We start from the raw sequence: 22,513 nt of genomic DNA, 5'->3' as shown, positions 1-22,513 counted from the left end.
TATCTGCGTGACAATATTACATCATATGTTGACGATATTCTTATTGCTAAACAATCTTGGAGTGAGCACAATAAAATTTTGGATTCATTATTACGTATCTTTGCAAGAGTTGGCATTACAGTGAACTTGGAAAAATCTGAATTTGGTCGTCCTCAGGTGAAATTTCTCGGTCACATTATTTCTACAGAAGGTATTCTTCCTGATCCAGAGAAACTAGACGCTATTCGTAATTATGCTGTTCCTACCACAAAATGTGATGTTCGTAGTTTCCTTGGTGTCTGTAATTTTCTTAGACGCTTTGTTAGATTGGACAATTTGGCCACAACTCGTTTATGTGAACTATCTGGAAAGAATTTTAATTGGTGTTGGGATGAGGAAGCTCAGTCAGAATTTGAACAACTTCGTGACGCTTTAGTTGCTGCTCCACTTCTTTCACATCCGGATTTATCTAAAGACTTTTGTTTGGCGACGGACTCATCATACAAAGGCCTAGGTGCACACTTATTTCAAGAGATAGAAGAAAACGGCGTTGTAGTACAGAAAACTATTGCATTTGGAAGTCGTGTTCTCTCTAAATCAGAAAAGAATTATTCGATTACGGAACTTGAAGCTTTGGCTGTTGTTTGGGCTTTCACAAAATTTCGGACATTTTTGTTTGGCAGACATACTAAGGTTTACACCGATCATCGAGCTCTGGAATTTCTTATGTCAACAAAATTGACACATGGAAGATTGTCACGATGGGCGTTGTATCTACAGGAATTTGATTTTAGTATTGTTTACAGACAGGGTTCTTCAAATATTGTTGCTGATGCTTTATCACGTGCACCTATGGGTTTGAAACAAAGTGCTGAAGAGGACTGCATAGAAAACAATTATTGTTTGATGTATATTCAAGGTGTTGCGTTTGAGAATTTTATTTCGTCTTCGCTCCAGGACATCGCTAAGGAGCAAAACAAGGATCCAATCTGGAAGGACATTAAGGAGAAGTGGAGGAGAAAGGAAAGCGTAGCGATCAGACAGTATTATTTACTTCGCAATGATATTGTTTTTAAACGAAAATCTGTCGACAACTCTGTTTGGTTAGTTTGCATTCCTGATGAGTGGGTTAATAAACTGATTTGTACACACATTTCAGTTATGCACACTTTGGTCCCAGAAAATGCTTTCATAAATTACGAGAAAATTGCTATTTCAGTAATACGGAAAAACGTATTCGATTTGTTCTTGCCAAATACAAATTATGTCAAAAGGCTAAGCCGCCAACTATTTCTCACAGAGCACCGTTGTTTCCTATCATTCCAGCGAAATTAAAGGACATGGTTGCAGTCGATTTGTTCGGTCCAGTGGTTCGTTCTACTAATGGTTTTGCGTACATTTTAGTAGCAGTGGAATTGACATCAAAATATGTGTGTTTTACACCTTTACGCAAAGCAACAGCTCGTTCAGTATCTAACGCTTTCATCAAACATTTTCTTAAAGAACTGGGTCATGTTGATAAGGTTATATCAGATAATGGATCACAGTTTCGTTCTAAAATTTGGCTTCGTACTCTACGGCGTCATAAGATTAAACCAATTTTCATTTCACTTTTTCACCCTCAATCTAATGCTTCTGAGAGGTGGATGAAGGTAATCAATAAATTATGTCGACTTTATTGTTATCAGAATCACAGAACGTGGGCTCAGTATCTTCATATTTTTCAAAACATTCTGAATGAACTCCCTAATGATTCAACTTCTTTGCCGCCTATATTGATATTAAAAAATAAAGCACCGACAAATCGCATTTCTGAAATCGTTCCTTTTACGCCTTCACGGAAGCTGCGGCATTCTGAAGTTGTCAACCTGGCTCTACAAAATATTGCATCTGCGGCTGCTAGAAGAGATAAATCAGCAAAACGTCCTGGTCGTTTAAAAACCTTGTCAGTTGGTCAAAAGGTGTTAATTAAGTCTCATCGTTTGTCTCACAAAAGAAAAGGCTTGTGTCGCAAATTTTTTCTGCTTTATAACGGTCCATATAGAGTTCGCAAAATTATTCATGATAACACTGTCGAAGTAGAAACTCTCAAATCTCGACGCTCTAAGGGAATACATCACATATCGAACGTTAAAATTTTTGTGGAATAACATACTTTCGAGAAACCAACAGTTATACGTAACCATGCAGAGATTACGAGGATACCGCGCCGTGTTCCGGCGGCGGCGGCACATACTCAAAGCAACAGTCAAGTCTGCGCGCCGCACAAGGCAGTCGTTGACCGCAAACAATTGCTTCCTACGTCACGCGCCTACAGCTGATCGAGCGCTCAGTGCGAATGCACTGACAGCCGTAAACAAACACACAGTCTAATTTCTCCGAATAAATTCAGTATAAAGCTATAGTGACTTGATTAATTATGTTATTAACGTTCAGTATTTTTCAGGATACGGTTGTGTAAAATATTTAAGAACTTCAGGTAAATTCTGTGTGTATCCCACGTTAAGAGGACTTGCTATGGAGAAAATTTCAGGAAGAATGTAATTTCGAAGAAGAAACTAATAAACTAAAAAGGTAACTATTAATTGAGTTTATTTTTCAGGTAACATAATTCCACTTAGGTACGTACTTTAGACGTAATTTGCTGCTCGCGATTACGTGATTCATATTTTGTGCTAATTTCATGTTCTATGAATTTACTTGTGAAGCGACGTGCTTGCGTACGTTAACTGATTTTGACAATGATTGATTAATGAACAGGGTTGTTATTTGTATATATTATGCATCGCTTGGGTGCACTGCTTTTTCACTGATGTCATATTTTTTATTATGTGCCTGCTGTGCTTATTTATTTAAATTATAATTGTCACCTGATTAATTGTGCTGATATGGTTATGTATGTAAGTTATACTTTGTGATTTATCTGCTTGCGCCTTAATGTTTATTTATTAAGATTACATATGAACATTTATTTGCTTATGCTGATATGATGCTAATGACCTGTTTATTGTGTAAGATATATATTTGCTGCTTTGCGTATGGATTGCATATTTATACATTTCTGTTTGTTGTCATAACTACTCTTTAATATGGTATATAGAAATGCTGATATACGAACATGGAGTTTAGGTCACACTATGGTATTAATTATAGATTGTTTGCTTGGCAGAGCCTCGTGGTAGGAATTGTGCTGCATCCACTTGTTGACATTATGTTCTCCACTGGTATACTTACTCGCTATTGCATGTTTTGCTTGTGCTCAGTGCTTTATATTTTAAGATAAGAAAATGAACTGCAGTAATTCGACGAACGACATTAGTACAAGAAACGTCATAGAAGTCACATGAGCTGGAGGTTTTATGGAAGCTGTATAAATTTATGCTAATAGGAAGGAAGCTAACGACATGACATACCAACACTAGGGTTAGACCATTGATAGTTATTACACTGCATTCTTCGTGAGCAATTGAAATAGCAAGTGACACTTGACACAAAAAATACTCCACATGTTTGCTTCTGCCATGATTCTTGAAGTGGTGTACACTCTGTGAAATATTATGATCATTCACACTCCGTAATCGTACTTAATTACTGAGAGTTATTCGAACTAAAGTCTGTTAGAGGTCATGTATGCATTTCTTTTGTTTAATGATGGACAAGGTAACCAAAATGTATTTTATGATTCATAATGAGTAGAAGATTTGGGTCAGATGGATTACACAGAGGTTGTGTGTGGACATTGTGTCTTCGTATTGTATGGGATGATGAATTGAAGTTTGCACTAGAATTTTATCTGTACTTGTTCGGGGAGACTGACTAGAGGAAAGAGTTCTTATGGAAGTAAAATGATATTGGTGGTAAGGTTTATATGTATTGACGTATTGAAGAGATATTATTGAGGTACTGAGATTGTGTGAAGTTGATGATTATTGGAGTTTTGGTGGACAAGAGGTAAGGTAAATGCTATTGATGATAAGGTTTATATGTATTGACGTAAGAGGTATTATTGAAGTATTGAGATTATCTGATGCTGATGATTATTGGAGTTTTGGTGGATAAGAGGTAAAGTAAGTGAGGAGCATTTTTTTTTTTTTTTTTGTTGGTTTATATGGAACAAGGAGGATGAAGATGGCAGACTAGAACACTCAAGTAGAAGGAAGATTGTCTACACACAATCTTTGTTAAATCACTAAGCAGTATATTTTCTTTTTTTTTTTTTTTTTTTTTTTTTGAGAGAGGAAGCATTTGCATATCTTGGCTCACTGACAGTTGTTCAGCAACCGTACATTTGATTTGGCTTGGCAAACATTGGTCTTGACATGATGACTACGACGTTGACTAACTATTATTGACTGTTATACACTGCTGCCAGTACTACTTGATACACATGTCGAACATCAAATCTTGACAGAATTGCATTTACACATTTAACACTGTTCAATTACACAGTAGTACTTAATGTGGATGAAAGATGAGTGAATGTGTTTTGTGTGTTTCCCCTTCCTAAACCCAAATAATTGGTACCGACCTATCTCCTAAATATTATTTTACTTGTTTGTTGTGGCTTGCACTGACACCCATAAATATTATAGGTTTACTGATATTTGTGTATTTTTAATATTTAATATGACAATTATCTGATATCATTTGTGTGTTTATTATTATTTGTATGTTCAGTGTAAGAGCATTGATAATAATTTTGTAAAAGCAATTGTGTGTGCCTTCAAACTGTTGTTCGTGCTTGCACCTATTCAACATTGCTGGGTGCCACTTGGAAATGTTTAATTTCTGCTGATAAACTCTGATGACCTGTCTGATTAGTGATAGTGAATATTATGGACTGCTGTCTGCACCTGCTCAACATTGCTGGGTGCCACTGATGAAACTGTTTCTACTGACATAATGTCACCTGTTGGTGTCTGCACTTGCTCAACATTGCTGGGTGCCACTGATGGACTGCTTCTAGTGAGATAATGTCACTTGTTGGTGTCTGCACCTGTTCAACATTGCTGGGTGCAACTGATGGAACTGTTTCTATTGAAATAATGTCACTTGTTAGTGTCTGCACCTGTTCAACATTGCTGGGTGCCACTGACGGACTGCTTCTACTGAAATGATGTCACTTGTTGCTGTCTGCACCTGCTCAACATTGCTGGGTGCGACTGTTGGAACTGCTCAACCAGTGATGAGATGTCACTTGTTGCTGTCTGCACCTGTTCAACATTGCTGGATGCCACTGATGGACTGCTTCTACTGAAATAATGTCACTTGTTGGTGTCTGCACCTGTTCAACATTGCTAGGTGCCACTAATGGAATTGCTTCTATTGAAATAATGTCACTTGTTGGTGTCTGCACCTGTTCAACATTGCTGGGTGCCACTAATGGAACTGCTTCTACTGACATAATGTCACTTGTTGGTGTATGCACCTGTTCAACATTGCTGGGTGCCACTAATGGAACTGCTTCTACTGAAATGATGTCACTTGTTGGTGTCTGCACCTGTACAACATTACTGGGTGCCACTAATGGAACTGCTTCTACTGAAATGATGTCACTTGTTGGTGTCTGCACCTGTACAACATTACTGGGTGCCACTAATGGAACTGCTTCTACTGAAATGATGTCACTTGTTGGTGTCTGCACCTGTACAACATTACTGGGTGCCACTGATGGAACTGCTTCTACTGAAATAATGTCACTTGTTGGTGTCTGCACCTGTTCAACAATGCTGGGTGCCACTGATGGACTGCTTATACTGAAATGATGTCACTTGTTGGTGTCTGCACCTGCTCAACATTACTGGGTGCCACTGATGGACTGCTTCTACTGAAACGATGTCACTTGTTGGTGTCTGCACCTGTTCAACATTGCTAGGTGCCACTAATGGAATTGCTTCTATTGAAATAATGTCACTTGTTGGTGTCTGCACATGCTCAACATTACTGGGTGCCATTGATTGAATAATACTTATGTAAACTATTATGTAAAATCATATGAATGAAAGCATTTGTATTACTTACTGTATTTTATACAGGGTGATTCAAAAAGAATACCACAACTTTAAAAATGTGTATTTAATGAAAGAAACATAATATAACCTTCTGTTATACATCATTACAAAGAGTATTTAAAAGGGTTTTTTTCACTCAAAAACAAGTTCAGAGATGTTCAATATGGCCCTCTCCAGACACTCGAGCAATATCAACCCGATACTCAATCTCGTTCCACACTCTCTGTAGCATATCAGGTGTAACAGTTTGGATAGCTGCTGTTATTTCTCGTTTCAAATCATCAATGGTGGCTGGGAGAGGTGGCCGAAACAGCATATCCTTAACATACCCCCCATAAGAAAAAATCGCAGGGGGTAAGATCAGGGCTTCTTGGAGGCCAGTGATGAAGTGCTCTGTCATGGGCTGCCTTTTCCCTTTGCACAAACACCCATTCTCTGTAAACTGTTTATACCATCGTTTAATACACCACCTATCAGGAGCTTTAACACCATACTTCGTTCGAAATGCACGCTAAACAACTGTCGTCGATTCACTTCTGCCGTACTCAATAACACAAAAAGCTTTCTGTTGAGCGGTCGCCATCTTAGCATCTACTAACGCTGACGCCTAGTCAACAGCGCCTCAAGCGAACAAATGTACAACTAAATGAAACTTTATAGCTCCCTTAATTCGCCGACAGATAGTGCTTAGCTCTGCCTTTTGTCGTTGCAGAGTTTTAAATTCCTAAAGTTGTGGTATTCTTTTTGAACCACCATGTATATTAGGATATGGAACGGTCAGTGCAAAGCCAAAATTTACTTAGTTATGTGATATTTATTTATTAATATTACTTTTTAATTTTTGTCTGTATTTTTTGGACGAATTTGGTGGTATTTTCACCACCAACGCTGGCAAAAATACCATCAAATTCTGGCCCATGGTGGAGGGGCATATGAAAGGTGGCTACACTGAGCCACAGCGCCAGAGATTGCGCCAAAGAGTATTATTCAGCCGCCTCCACAGGCAGTGCTTGTTGAGAAGTAGCAGTAGTCGGTCGTTGTTGAGATATGGTGGTAGTTAGTGCTTTGGAGAGAGGATGTTGATACCTGTAATATTTGGGGCCATGTTGTGTGCGGATGTTTTGATGGGCTAGACACCAGATGCTGTTCGAATCGAGATATTGTAATTATCTGAGTACTTTTCGTCAAGACATATAAAGGTAAAAGAAAATTTTCTTTTTTTTTTTTTTTATTTGGTCACAGGTTCAGTGAACAAAGCATTTGGCTCGTGTTCTTCTATTAGACTGTATTTCTGGTTTCCATGTGCAATTATAGTATTTATGTTTATTTTTTTAATTTCTTCATGGTAAATGGCTTGTCGTATTGAGGAAGAACCGTGCCAGATGTGTACGTTGAATCATGCTTCCACACACAGAACAGGTACACTTGTGCTTTGGTTTCGTACGTTTTATAGTTGCTGGGGACTTATTTAATTAATTATGTTAACGGAAATTTTCTTTCATTCTTTGTTGTTATTCTATGCAGTCAGATTGCGTACTAAAACTAGTCAGGGCCAACCGTTTACGAGACTTCGTAATCGGACAGACAGCGACTAAAAAAAATTAAAAACTATTTGCATTGCATTCATTCATAATAAATAAGCCCCCATGCAACGTCACTAGATAAAATACAAAAACCATTCCTACACAGAAACGCAATGTTGCTCAGCAAATATCGCCAGATTTCATGACGATGAAAATCGTAGTCCGTGTTAATCGTTTCACAAAGAACCTAAAATACGACTAAAACTATCCAAAATATCTTCTGTTTCGTAAGTCTGTCTGCTCATCTAACATTGATTATATTGGCTGCTTTATCAGACGTTCGTACATCTCTCTCTCTTCTAAGATATCCATGGTTTCCTCCTTCCCCGCTTTCTACTAAATTTTTAGTGTACTGTTTGTGTGTAGCATAGAGTGGCTGTTTCCTTTCAGATACTACCAAACGCGAGTGGATTATGTGCACTTTGTCTGAAGTGTTCTTTAAACCATGTGTTAAAATTTATTCCCATTTGCTCAATGTAATATTTATCGCCATCTCCGCAATTTATTTTGTAAATGCCACACTGATTTAAGGGCTGCTCTTTCTGCATTTTATGACGGATGATGATATTCAAGTGTTTTGTCGGTGCGGAACTTAATATGAAAGTTAGTTTTACGGTATATAGTTGCTACTTTACCTGAAATCTTTCCGGTGCAAGGTGTGACAGTGAATTTCAGTTTTTCCTATTTCTTTTTCTTTACTTCTATAGCTAGCACCATTTCCTAATTTCCTCCAACTGTCGTTTTCTGCTTCTTCTGGGACGTTTCTTTATTCATGTTTAAATCCGACCGTTCTTTGTTGTTACGGCATCTAATGTTCTTAGTTATGTGTCGAAATCGTCTTTTTCTAACAGAAGGCTCACAACGCGATTCATCTTGGACTGGAAGAACGCTGTATTATGAGCAGTAGCGTGACAAGAGCTGCTCTTAACTATCACGTCCATTGTTGTAGCTACCTTTGAATTCCAGATATATGTTTCGAATTGCTATTTGTTATTTTTAAAACTAATACCTTTTTTGATTCTAGTCCCATAGTAAAAACTCATTCATACAGCTTAGCTGCTTGGGCTTGTGATTTTTCTTTTTAATGCTAATGCTAATGTGTCATCTATATACCGTTTCTAATATACAATTATATCCGTCCTCTACGTATATTTATTAAAAAATTCCCTTTCTATATGGTTAACGAAGGTGTTTGCAAGTCTGGTCGCAAGACAGTTTGTCATTACTAGGCCCTCTTTTTGTGAGTATATTTTCCCCTGAAATGAAAGTATGATAGCAGTATCTGTAGTATTTGAGCCAACTGAAATGTTTCGATAACTCGGTCTTTAGAGTATTTTAATACATTGTTGTTAATAACGATTACCGTCTTTGCTATTGGATAAATGTTTGGTTCATAATATCAAATGAAATAAACTTCTCTTACTAGGAATTTTGATGTTTTAATCTCATTTGCCGCGTCTTGGGAGTTTCTAATTGTAAATGTTGTTACCAATACGTACAGTTTATAACTGAAGTTGTTAAGGTTGTTGCTTAAAAATATGCAGGGCCGCCTATGCAGTCCATACGTTGATGGATTGCTGTATGTTCCTCCTGGATGTGTGGGTAGGCCCTGTAGCGATGGCTTTGATTCGACCGGCGTGGAATTTGTTAAGGGTTTTTGGAATTAGAAGTAAAATTTTTGCAAAACAAGGCCACAACACACTGACGACAGCATAAGAATACTAAAGTCACGGAAACTAAAGTGTCAGAGTTAGTGAACTAGAATTAAGTTCTCCTGCTTCGTCTAATCGGTTCAATTAACCAAATACCTGCTATCTTCATTTAAATGACTCATCAGACTCAGAAGTTGTTGAGGGAGAGCAGGAAAGTTTGGGGGCACAAATCCGTGTTAATGTTTAGTTTCCATGCAATGAAATGATTCGCATGATAATAACGGTGATAGACTTCGTAAATTCCAGGCTCAACTTGTAGAAATGAAAATGCATAAACGATTACGAAATTCTGTTGCAATTGCGTATACTTTTCACATCAACTGTATTAGGCATGAAAACCATACCTATTGGTGACACGTGAAAATTTGTATCCAAACTGGAATAAAACCCTTTCCGCTTGTCGCGAGTGGTCACCTTAACCATGTTAGCATATTTCAAGGGCCGATCTAAACCTCCATATCTCGCAGTGTTACGCCTCCACTGCTCGTAGCTTATCTGGATTACCGCAACACGGTTACTGAGACAAACGTGTTAAACGTTAGTATTATTGTCGTTTTGTCCGTCTAGGCCATAATAGTTATTTTTACAGTGTCTGTTGCTTCATAAGTGCATGCATATCTGAAGTAACTGTCGGCGTCCTAATATGTACAAACGATAGCGCGCTGATGGCTAACCATAGTTCCGTCACCAAATCAGCCACTTCCAAAGAATTTAACAAGCTGAAGCATTAACACAGCTGAATCGTGTTCTTCGCCACGGTTCCTGTTTTTCCCTTGGTTTACTCCTCTTTGGAGTTTCCGCGCTTTCCTAGAGGGCGTCGCGGAGTGCCCTGCTAGCGCGCCCGCTGGGAGGAGGCGGTGTGTGCCGTGCCGAGGGCGGAGGAGGCAGCTGAGGCGAGTGTTCGGCCCTGGACGGCCGTTCCGCAGCGGGACGCTCGCTCCCTCTGTGCTAAGTCTGGATGGGCCCTAAAACCCGGGGCGTGAGGACACGAGAGGCCGTAAATCTGTGGACAACGTTTGGTTTCCGTTCGTGGGCTGGGGAAGCTATGAAGTCCGTCTGCCGCTGCCAATAACCTCCAGAAGGTGGTGTCGTCACTGAAAGTAACATTTTTCACCTAGTTAGTGCAACGGTCGTCGTCTGGCGGGGCCAATCTTCCGGTGTTGTGGGATCTATTAATAAATGTGTGGCAACGTTTCTCTGCTTTCAGTTTGTGATCGGAAATTGCCTTGCGTGTGTGTTACTGCCCGCTTGTATGATCGTGCATTTGAACGCCATGATGACTTAGGGCGCGTGTTGTAAAGAAACAAAAGAAATTTTTTGCTGTGGACCTTCTGCAAGCCTTTGTTTTCCGATGGACAGTGTTGGTCACTCTTTGGATAAGAACGTGGTAAAATGTTAAATAACCTTGTACTGTCTGGCGAGAGAGAGAGTGGACTGTAGTCAATTTTGTGGATTTGTGAAATGCGAGATTATGTTAATGTTCGCCAATATCTGTTGTTTTAGTACGTAGGCGTATTTAACTTTAGTCATGGTTATTGTGTTTATATTCAAGTAGGTAAAAAGACGAGGTCTAATAGAAATCCTTGGGTAACAGAAGAAATATTGAATTTAATTGATGAAAGGAGAAAATATAAAAATGCAGTAAATGGAGCAGGCAAAAAGGAATACAAACGTCTCAAAAATGATATCGACAGGAAGTGCAAAATGGCTAAGCAGGGATGGCTAGAGGACAAATGTAACGATGTAGAGGCTTGTCTCACTAGGGGTAAGATGTATTCTGCCTACAGGAAAATTAAAGAGAACTTTGGAGGGAAGAGAACCACTTGTACGAATATCAAGAGCTCAGATGGCAACCCAGTTCTAAGCAAAGAAGGGAAGGCAGAAAGATGGAAGGAGTATATAGAGGGTTTATACAAGGGCGATGTACTTGAGGACATTATTATGGAAATGGAAGAGGATGTAGATGAAGACGAAATGGGAGATAAGATACTGCGTGAAGAGTTTGACAGAACACTGAAAGACCTGAGTCGAAACAAGGCCCCGGGAGTAGACAACATTCCATTAGAACTACTGATGGCCTCGGGAGAGCCAGTCATGACAAAACTCTACCATCTGGTGAGCACGATGTATGAGACAGGCGAAATACCCTCAGACTTCAAGAAGAATATAATAATTCCAACCCCAAAGAAAGCAGGTGCTGACAGATGAGAAAATTACCGAACTATCAGTTTAATAAGTCACAGCTGCAAAACACTAACGCCAATTCTTTACAGACGAATGGAAAAACTGGTAGAAGCCGACCTCGGGGAAGATCAGTTTGGATTCCGTAAAAAATGTTGTAACACTTGAGACAATACTGACCTTACGACGTATCTTAGAGGAAAGATTAAGGAAAGGCAAACCTACGTTTCTAGCATCTGTAGACTTAGAGAAAGCTTTTGACGATGTTGACTGGAATACTCTCTTTAAAATTCTGAAGGTGGCGGGGTAAAACATAGAGAGCGAAAGGCTATTTACAGTCTGTACAGAAAGCAGATGGCAGTTATAAGAGTCGAGGGGCATGAAAGGGAGGCAGTGGTTGAGAATGGAGTGAGACAGGGTTGTAGCCCTCCCCCGATGCTATTCAATTTGTATATTGAACAAGCAGTAAAGGAAACAACAGAAAAGTTCGGAGTAGGTACTAAAATCCATGGAGAATAAATAATAACTTTGAGGTTCGCCGATGACTGTAATTCTGACAGAGACAGCGAAGGACTTGGAAGAGCAGTTGAACGGAATGGACAGTGTCTTGAAAGGAGGATATAAGATGAACATCAACAAAAGCAAAACGAGGATAATGGAATGTAGTCAAATTAAGTCGGGTGATGCTGAGGGAATTAGATTAGGAAATGAGACACTTAAAGTAGTAAAGGAGTTTTGCTAGTTAGGGAGTAAAATAACCGATGATGGTCGAAGTAGAGAGGATATAAAAAGTAGACTGGCAATGGCAAGGAAAGCGTTTCTCAAGAAGAGAAATTTGTTAACATCGAGTATAGATTTAAGTGTCAGGAAGTCGTTTCTGAAAATATTTGTGAGGAGTGTAGCCATGTATGGAAGTGAAACATGGACGATAACTAGTTTGGACAAGAAGATAATAGAAGCTTTCGAAATGTGGTGCTACAGAATAATGCTGAAGATAAGGTGGGTAGATCACGTAACTAACGAGGAGGTATTGAATTGGATTGGGGAGAAGACAAGTTTGTGGCCCAACTTGACTAGAAGAAGGGATCGGTTGGTAGGACATGTTTTGAGGCATCAAGGGATCACAAATTCAGCATTGGAGGGCAGTGTGGAGGGTAAAAATCGTAGAGGGAGACCAAGAGATGAATACACTAAGAAGATTAAGAAGGATGTAGGTTGCAGTAGGTACTGGGAGATGAAGAAGCTTGCCCAGGATAGAGTAGCATGGAGAGCTGCATCAAACCAGTCTCAGGACTGAAGACCACAACAACAACATTCTTGTGTTAAGGAGTTTAGTCCCCGTGGCATTTAAGTGCTCTATTTAATTTTATTTAAGGTAGTGCTAGAGTTTCTATTTGGTACTCGGCCTAGCCACGATTGGTGTCGGTTTCTCGGTCTGTCTGAAATGTTGGACCTATTTCTTAGAGACCATTGTTGACTTGCTCTCCTCTGCTCCGAAGTCCCGAATTGATACTACGGCGGTAGTTCTGCCGGAATCTCATTTGAAGAAGTTATCAATTATTGTGAGCACAAATAAAGCTACCTTTGCCTCTGTAATTTTCGTCCGCTGGCCAGCAAGATTTGGTTAATGATTAAAAATCGCCAACTGGTCTTCGTCCAACGTAGTGGTTCGTGTTAGACGAGTTCCCTTTCCAGTACGGGTAAATGTTTCCCTCTCCTGGTGGAGCCATCCTCTTTCCTGAGCCACGCTGGCGTAAGAGTTGCCCAAGTGTCTATTACCGCTCAATGTTTCACGAAAATGAAATAAGAGGTTAATTATCTACTCCACCGTTATACCCAAGGAAGGTGAATTAGAGTAGTTCTGGATAACTAAAGTATTGTACACTATTGAAGTAGTTCTAGGTTTGGAGAAATTGCTGTTTGGTAAAATTTAACCTTCTGGGTCGGTAATCCGGCGTATTCCACGATCCAACATTGTTATAGAACTGAAAGATTGGGGTTTTGATACATTTGCTGAGATGTGACTTAATTATTTGCTATTGATGTTAGTTGCTTCCAATTAATCTTACTTAATTTGTTGTTATAATTCTTGTTGTTATTGTTATGGTTTTAGGGCACAAAACTGCTACGGTCATTAGCGTGTTATAATTCTTAATGAGTGATCGTCCTTAATGGTGTAACATTTAATATACGTCTGATTGTCCCCTATGTCACCTACTGACTTCATTCAGAGACCGAAAAGGTGATCCTTGCTCAAGTTTATGGGACTTTATTAACCGTTGATCTTCATCGTTTATGATCTGAAAATGTTTGTTAAAAAGGAATGATTTTAGATTCCTGTATATTAAGTGATTCTTAAGTTATATAGCAAATATTACGAGTGCAAATATTCTCTCATTGTTAGACTTGCTTGTTCTGTGGTTTGCACTGAAGTGTGTAATAATAAATGCAAAATCTAAAGTGAAGCGTTGGGGCAAATTAATCCTTTCCCTTATCATTACCTTTAAAGATAACTGATTGTTTGTCGCTTGTTATTGAAACTGGTTGGGAAAATAGTTTATTGATTTACCCTGTAGAAAGATTATATCAACAACCTTTATACTTTTTTAGTAAAAAGGATCAATCACATTACTGGAGAACAAAAACGTAGTTAAACGTATATCTGTTATTACTGTAGTAAGATTATAGAACATAAAAGATTCGTTACTTTATGTAATGACGGGCGGTACTAGAAGAGTTAGCAAGAAGAAGAAGAAGAAGAAGAAGAGATATATTCCTTTGCTTTTTCTTTATAAAACAGGACACAATCGAAAATCGAAAGAAAATATTAATTCGTTACACAGAAATAAGTTTTGTTTCAAGCTTAATGGTTCTATGTATAATACAGCGAAATATGTTTCTCTGTAGTCCAAGGTTTTGGTGTCGAGAGAGTCATTACCACACATTCTTTAATTTCCTGCACTGTGAAATCAAAACATTAAAATATTTACTCATAGGAGGTAAGGGAAACACCATGCACATCTTAGAAGAGATAGATGAATAAGAACATCCAATCAGCACATTATAATGTTCGTCCAAATCACTAAACCTTACTGAACTGACGTCGCTAAGGTAGCAAAAAGACTTCGGTGTTTCATTTATCGATTTGAAACACTCCAATTTGGAGTGGAGACAGCTGACACAAGACCTTATAGGAACAATATATCGTGACGGCTAGAGTCGCATCTCTCTAACAGTTATAGTCCATCAACTGATTAATCTGAGTATTGATCTGTTGCCCCCTCCACACAGCATCCGATGTCGCCAATGATGGAGGATGACACGGCGGTCGGTCAGGTCCCATAAACACGTGTATAGACAGTAAGAGGAACATCACCTTTTTACATTACTTCTGTAGGAACTTCTACAGGACGGCCGTTGATAGGCAACTTCACATGGTCAATAGTTAGTACTTAGTGCTCCCTCATTAACAACTGATCAAATTACAACAAGAAGAACAAAAGAAATTGTGTTACATTACCATTACATCTAAATCTACAGCGATATTAATAATTATCAGACATTCATAATTAACCTCTTATGTACATTAAATCATTCTTATGGGTGTATACGTGTCAATGAGAAACACAGGTCACAGCAGTTTCTAAATTGCCTGCAGCCGAGCCGGCAACGCTGAAGATACTCCCAGTGACAGTACCAAGAGCTGCAGCACTACAGCGCACAGGCTAGCATAATGCCTGCCCGGTGGGTGGCCTCAACACTGTAACCATCATGTTACGTACATGCCACACCATAGCACCACAAGCGTTACTGGGCAGATCGGTTGTGCTCCCGGTTTCAAAACCACTGGGCCTTTTATGATCAATGGCTCTCACCAGGTCTTGTCCACCACATTGTTCAAGAAAAATTAAGATTACAAATGTTTTAAGATATTAGCACACAGCTGGGTCACAAGCGAACATTCCTGATTATATTTGGCACCCCGGATACGGAAATCACCTGGGGTTCCAAACTGCGCAGTAGCTCTGTATTGAGTGTAATCTCTGGATTGTAAGCGTTGTGAATGAGGGGTGTGCCTAGTCAGAAAGGGAATCTTTCTCCGTCTGCAAGAGTTAATTAATTTATAATCTTACCGTAATGTTTAGAAAGATTTCATCGACTCAGGGGCCCTTAGCACATGTCTTAAGAGCTCAGACCACTACTCACACGCCGCACGTTTTTGTAAATCTAGAGTATTTCAACTAACGTGCCCCATATAAGCCGCGAAGCTAGCAGCAGTGACGAGGATGGCTTTACGGCAGCCCTAATTCTTGCAGTAGCTGTTTGTATGTATAGATGCCCGTGTAGGCCAATTTATGCATTACTTTTCATATTTTGACAGCTTTCCGGGAGACATCATAATGAAAACTGGATATTTCGCCAAGCTGAACGAAATATCGACAGGCCGTCTGTCTTGTTATCAGCATGGCCCCTAAACTAACTTGAACAAGCGATATCTTTCGTGATCCCTCTGTCCGAATAATACATACAGTAGGACAGGTAAAACATATAAATACAGAAAGATAACTGCTACATCTTGTAGCTGACACCGTTGCTTAAATAATTCATCCGAATATAATTTTTATGTCCGCCAGTATGGCGAAGAATAGTCAATATTATTCGTATTAGCAGTTTTCTTCTGTCTTGTTAAATCATTGACTTAAAAGTGATATTAAATTTTGTTAACTGGCAGCTACTGCAATTGACATACGAATGCCAGTGTTCAGCGACATGTCTGTGGTTGTTAAGGCATCACCCTTATTCATAAACCATTAACATGGATGGGATCAATAAATAAGACTCAATTTTATCACCGCGAACAATAAGCAGAAAGACTACTGCCCCCGTTTCGGTTTGTGTTTTATTAGCGTTGAGTACCAATTTAAAGAAGGTTTTCCTTTCAACAGTATACATACCGCTTACTTGATAGAAATCTAGTGACTGCAACACCGCTATATTCGATCAAAACCTTATTTTGCCTCGTCGTCTAGCGGGGCCCTAGAGTTTCCTAATGTCATTAATAACAGATCATTTACGTAAGTGACAGCCCCACTGATCTGTTCGTCAATATCCAGCAGACGGAGAAGGACTTCAATCAGATATGCCAGAATATAGTTTCGCAAATCAATCCCTACTGTCATCATTAGGTAAAAAGATTGTTACTTTGAAATCATGTGGGTTGATGGCTAAATGGCCAAGTAACAGACCAAAAGTCAATATGTTCATAGTTGAATCAGTGATCTGACCTAGGATTTTTTTTTCTACCACTTTTCGTTTCTTTCACCTCTGTCAGTTATTACTGCATATGAAAAAAGCCAAGCTGCACTGAGGTTCTATGTCCAAACATAATTGTAGATACCCCTGTTGCTGGCTTGATAACTCATGCAAGTGCATACCACCTCCAACAGGGCAGTTCCTAGTAAATCACTGCGACTTTCAAACCAAATGTTGGGCTGAGGATAGATATAAGTACACAGTGTGTTAAAAAAGTGTCGGACAGCAAAATAAAAAAAAAAAGAAGTCCAATAAACATGAATTTAGAAACTTGTAGTTTCTCCGATATGAAAACTTGTTCATAGTAGGGAGTTACTCAACGTGACGTACATCCACAGCAATGCATTCCTTTGCCCTTTTATGTTCGTGAAGTACCACCCACCCAAACAAGACGGTGCCTTGTGCCGTGCGCTGCTGAAAATTGCCATGCCAGCAATTTTAGTCATCTGAATGTATCACATATTCCTCGACCTGAAAGATCTGAATTGAGCGAGATCATCACTCTTAACCATTTGAGGTGCTAGGAAATATGTGCCTCTAGGACACCGGCAAAGTCACCCAGACAGATAAGTTATATTGGGATCCGGATGGTCTGAGCATTATTGACCTTTTAGCAGATCATGTTAATGTTTCCGGGTGGTAGACAGAACAGCAGATTCGAGCAAACAGTTCCTTAGCTATCGGGGAATCATAAAGACAGTGAAAATAACGTGATTTGTTTAATAGAATTAATTTAGTCAAAGTATACAGTGACCCAGTGGGGAGAGTTGACCCTGGGCGTTGGTGCTTTGTTGATCAGCACGCAGCAGAGGAGATGGCCACCACTGCAAAGACGCCAGACCGACAGGTGGCTGCAGAAGCAAAAGTCGACGGATCTCAATCAAACACCTCTCTACACAATTGGACGTCTCTGTTGTTAGTGGTGATACACTCGTCCCCCAGTTGGGGTACTCAAAGGTGTGTGACTGTGTTCCTGCTGGGATCCACCCTATAGCCCGGATCTCGCACCTTCCGATTTCCGTCTGTTTGGTCCAATGAAAAAAAATGGTTCAAATGGCTCTGAGCACTATGGGACTCAACTGCTGAGGTCATTAGTCCCCTAGAACTTAGAACTAGTTAAACCTAACTAACCTAAGGACATCACAAACATCCATGCCCGAGGCAGGATTCGAACCTGCGACCGTAGCGGTCTTGCGGTTCCAGACTGCAGCGCCTTTAACCGCACGGCCACTTCGGCCGGCGGTCCAATGAAGAATACACTTCACGGGAAGCAGTAGGTAGATGATAGGGAGGTTCTTGGAGCAACAACATGTTGGCTCTGTCATCGACTAGTAGAGTAGTACCATACAGGCACACATGCCCTCTCAGTAAGGTGGTGTAAGGCTGTCATATTGAACGGAGATTGCGGTGAAAAACAGGATTTTGTATCCAACAGAGAGGGGAATAATAAGGTGTATTATAATCCTGAATGAAAGGAACAACGCTGTGTTGTATTATTTGCTGAACGACCCTCCTACTTGCTTCGGCGCCGGAACACGGCTTCTGTCACGTCATCTAAGCACATTTTCTCATTCCGAAGCGGAATGTGATAGGCGCTTTTCTCGCTCGTCGGACAGTAGGTTACGGACGCCAGTCTGGAAAGGTAATAGCGTAACAAGTAGGATTTTGCAACATGATCAATTTGTGTAGAGCACACAGGCCCGCAGGCTACTTTCATTTAGTAAAACAAAGTAGAAAGCTATATTTTCCAAAGCACTTAATGAGCAGTAGCGGAAATGGTAAAATAAAATATGCTGAACTATTTGTATGTGCAAACAGCACATTAACAGTAAGGAGGGAAATGAAATCATTTGAGTAAGTAGGTAAGACACGGCACTGCATCCACAGGGTTTTGGGTAATTTAGAGTGTGAAAGGTCTCTGTTGGAGTCCTGTCATGTTAATTTCTTAAATCTGTTGTCATTTACGGCATAAATTCCTCTTCTAAATTTACTGTGGTGTTTCTGACTATCTGGGAGGAGACTGAGCATTGAAACGTGTTACTTTTACACATAAACAAGAACGATCTGTCACACTACTACACTTTAAAACACAATTTATATGTAATTCATGCCACACAGTCTCATATGGAACCTACATCCGCTTTCTTTTATATACTGTATATGATAAGATACTGTCATCGCCCTTCCCTTCTGTGTGAAAGAATAAATGAGCAAATGTATTTCTAGTCGCATGCTTGATGGTAGCAGACAAGCCTGTCTGCTAGAGAACAGTATTACCAACGTCGGAACAGGTAGCTACGCTTTCTAGAAGCAAAGAGGTTTCTATTCTTAGTATGGCCCTGTCCGTCCCTTGTCATGTTGGTATAGGGAGTTGCCTCTCTGGTCACTTCCGTTTGTATCTGTTAAGCACGCTCGGTAGGAGCCCAGCAGGTCAGTCGGTCCGCGGCGAGCGTCTGAAGTGGTAAGATCTCCGGCTAAGCACGTGTCTGCTAAGTCCGTAGGACAATGGATTTCTTAGGTTCAGACTAACTGAAAATTTAATCACCTTTATTTCAGGTTTAGCTCTAAAATATCTAATCTTATCTTAAATTGCAACGCAGTGTAATTCGTGTGTGAAGTTCAGAATATCTTCCAGTAGTTGCTTTGTCACTACTTTGTGAGTTAAGTGGAACCACGTGCTGATCAGTAATTCTAACTAAGATCATCAATCTTAAATGCGAATGTGGGTGAGATTATAACGTCTCGTCTTGACAATATTTTTCAATATAGCAACTTGTCTTTATGTTCAACCCACGTGGGGTGTACTTTGTGAGACCAGTACCACGTGCTTATACAATTGTTTGACCCATCAGGTTAATAGTAAGACGATAGTAACCAGTTCGAGGTTTTTCTTTTGTAAATTGCTTTTCGATCTAATTTGTTTTAATTATCAAAATTATTGTGGAGTTACACTCTTTGTGTAAACCAAGTTGACCACGTGAAGCATATGGTGTAATCATCAAAGTAGCCCTCAGCTATTCTTTTCGGGAAGATTTCACAGTTAGTTGGTATGAATTTAGTATACCAGTGTGTGGTAATTACATGACGGACAGGATTGCGCTACGAACATAACTTCTTTGGGTGAAAATTGAATCGGTTGGTTGTGGTTAATTTCCTCTTGCATATGTTTCAACGTTCTTCGTGTGTTATTTTATGAATGCAGTGTTGTATGCAGTCTCCCAATCTTGGCTACATATCTGATGTGTTCCATAAGATTACAAACTCACATTTTCACAATCCTAAATAAGGCACCAGTTTAGTTATGAATCAAGTTTAATATGCTGAAATTTCAATGATCAATGTTAAAATAAATTTCCAAATATAAACTGATTTATTTCTTTTTATTTAAATTCTCTTTATATATATATATATATATATATATATATATATATATATATATATATATATATCACCGGTTGTCATATGACGATTAAAAGATTATAATTAATGTTAGTCTGGTTGGGAATTTGGTAAGCTAGACTGGACACCTGGAGAAACAGTTGCTCAGTAATGCAAGGTTAACTTCCCCAGACAGCTCATATCTCTTAACCCACTTTTATGGTCTTGAATAGCAGCACCGGTTGCAGAACAAATTAAAGCAACAACATTACAAGTGAATAGAACGCATCAACGAATGAAAGCACAGTACCCCACGATTCGGACCACAAGATTCGGACCTCACAACAGACTGCAGATTAACTAATGGTTACATTAACTTGTATCTAGAGTCCTATAATGAAGAAAGAAATCAAAATATCCCGTTGATCCCGTTTAACCAGAACTGTGCCCACATCTGCATCAAAGCATCTTTCGACTTCTTTTCTAAACAACTGCTTACATTATCGAAAGTATGTTTCCTGGACCCATGTGTGTTGGATATCTCATTTAATAGTAAGAACTTGTGGTATGCACTCAGTCTCGAGCCCCTTTGTCTTAGGATCTGCAGTAGAGTGCATCGGGTATCGACAGATTTATAAATGAAATGGAATTCGCAGTGGGTGAGGCGCCAGAGCTATCCAGATGCTTGTCAGTTCTCGCATAGAAGCCCCTTCTGAACCCTGGCAAGCGCAGTTATTGAGAAACCAGACAATAGTTATTGCAGTCGATTAGATCCCTGTCATCCGACTTCTCAGCTACAACAATCTTTGGAGGCTTCCAAATGTCCGGAACTATCCCGATTGTAAAGAAAAGATCCACTTATGAAGTGCTGTGGTGTAACTGTCTTCTAGGCCCGTGGACTTTCTACTCTTCAATTCTGCCAGCACCAAGACGACATTCTCTTACATTTCAAGACCATTTCGAGTCTAGTTCTCTGCTGAATATGTGATTGGGTCGTCCTCACGGAGGACTTCGTTCAACAGAAATTCTGATGTCTACCTCCATCCCAGCGTAGAGCTCATAAAACTAGCGTTTTGATCCTCTTCGAGAGAAGTCCTATATTTCGTCGTACAGGCGGTGTTGTACCATCATGGCTAGCTTAACACTGATCCGATGAGAGCCGCGCGGGATTAGCCGAGCGGTCTGACGCGCTGCAATCATGGACTGTGCGGCTGGTCCTGGAGGAGGTTCGAGTCCTCCCTCGGGCATGGGTGTGTGTGTTTGTCCTTAGGATGATTTAGGTTAAATAGTGTGTAAGCTTAGGGACTGATGACCTTAGCAGTTAAGTCCCATAAGATTTCACACACATTTTTTGATCCGATGAGCCCTACGGGGTTCGCTTGTTAGCAGATTCTGATCAGCGATTGCGACTGAGGGGCTACATATTCCTGCGACAGTGGTGACTTCAGCGAGGGAGCTTCTGGTGACCTGGAATCTCATGTGCAGTGGACTGTGGCCAGCAAATAACCAAGGCAAGGACGACTCCAACACATATATTACAGTATTCTATACAATATAAGACGGGACTATAGAGGCCAACTGTAAATACCAAGATGTCGTAGAATCCAGTTCTCCCGGACATCGGTCCAGAGGATGATCGCCAGCGTCTGTTGTCCTTTCGCAGGCCGCCACCCGCATTTATCAGTTGCGAGTGCACCAGTTTGCGATCGTCGGGTACTTCCAGGGTTCCACCTGCCAGCCATTCTTGTTTCAGTTAATAAGTGTCCATGACCTTTACTTCTTTTCCAGGTAGCAACAATTTGCTTCCATTCGGGATTTTGTGACCTGACATAGCGTTGCCATCTTTACAAGAAAAGTTCCAATCCTCAAGCTCCTGACGTTCCTAAAATGTTCGTGTGTGAGCGCGTATATACACTAAAGAACCAAATAAACTGGTACACCTGCCTAATATCGTGCAGAGCCCGCCAGCAAGCAGAAGTGCCGCAAAATGACGTGGCAGGGACTCGACTAACGTCTGAAGTAGCCCTGGAGGGAACTGACACAATGAATCCCACATGGCTGTCCGTAAATCAGTAAGACTGCGAACCGGTGGAGATCTCTTCTGAACAGCACAATGCAAGGCATCCCAGATATGCTCAATAATGTTCATGTCTGCGGAGTTTGGTGACCAGCGGAAGAGTTTAAACTAAGAAGAGTGTTTCTGGAGCCACTTTGTAGCAATTTGGACGTGTGAGGTCTCAAATTATCCTACTGAAACTACCTAAGTCCGTCGGAAAGCACAATGGACATGAATCGGTGCAGGTGATCAGACAGGATGCTTACGTAAGTGTCACCTGTCAGAGTCGTATCTAGACGT

This window comes from Schistocerca americana, chromosome 5 (assembly GCF_021461395.2).
Source record: "Schistocerca americana isolate TAMUIC-IGC-003095 chromosome 5, iqSchAmer2.1, whole genome shotgun sequence".
Classification (NCBI taxonomy): domain Eukaryota; kingdom Metazoa; phylum Arthropoda; class Insecta; order Orthoptera; family Acrididae; genus Schistocerca; species Schistocerca americana.
This window is presented reverse-complemented; position numbering follows the sequence as displayed.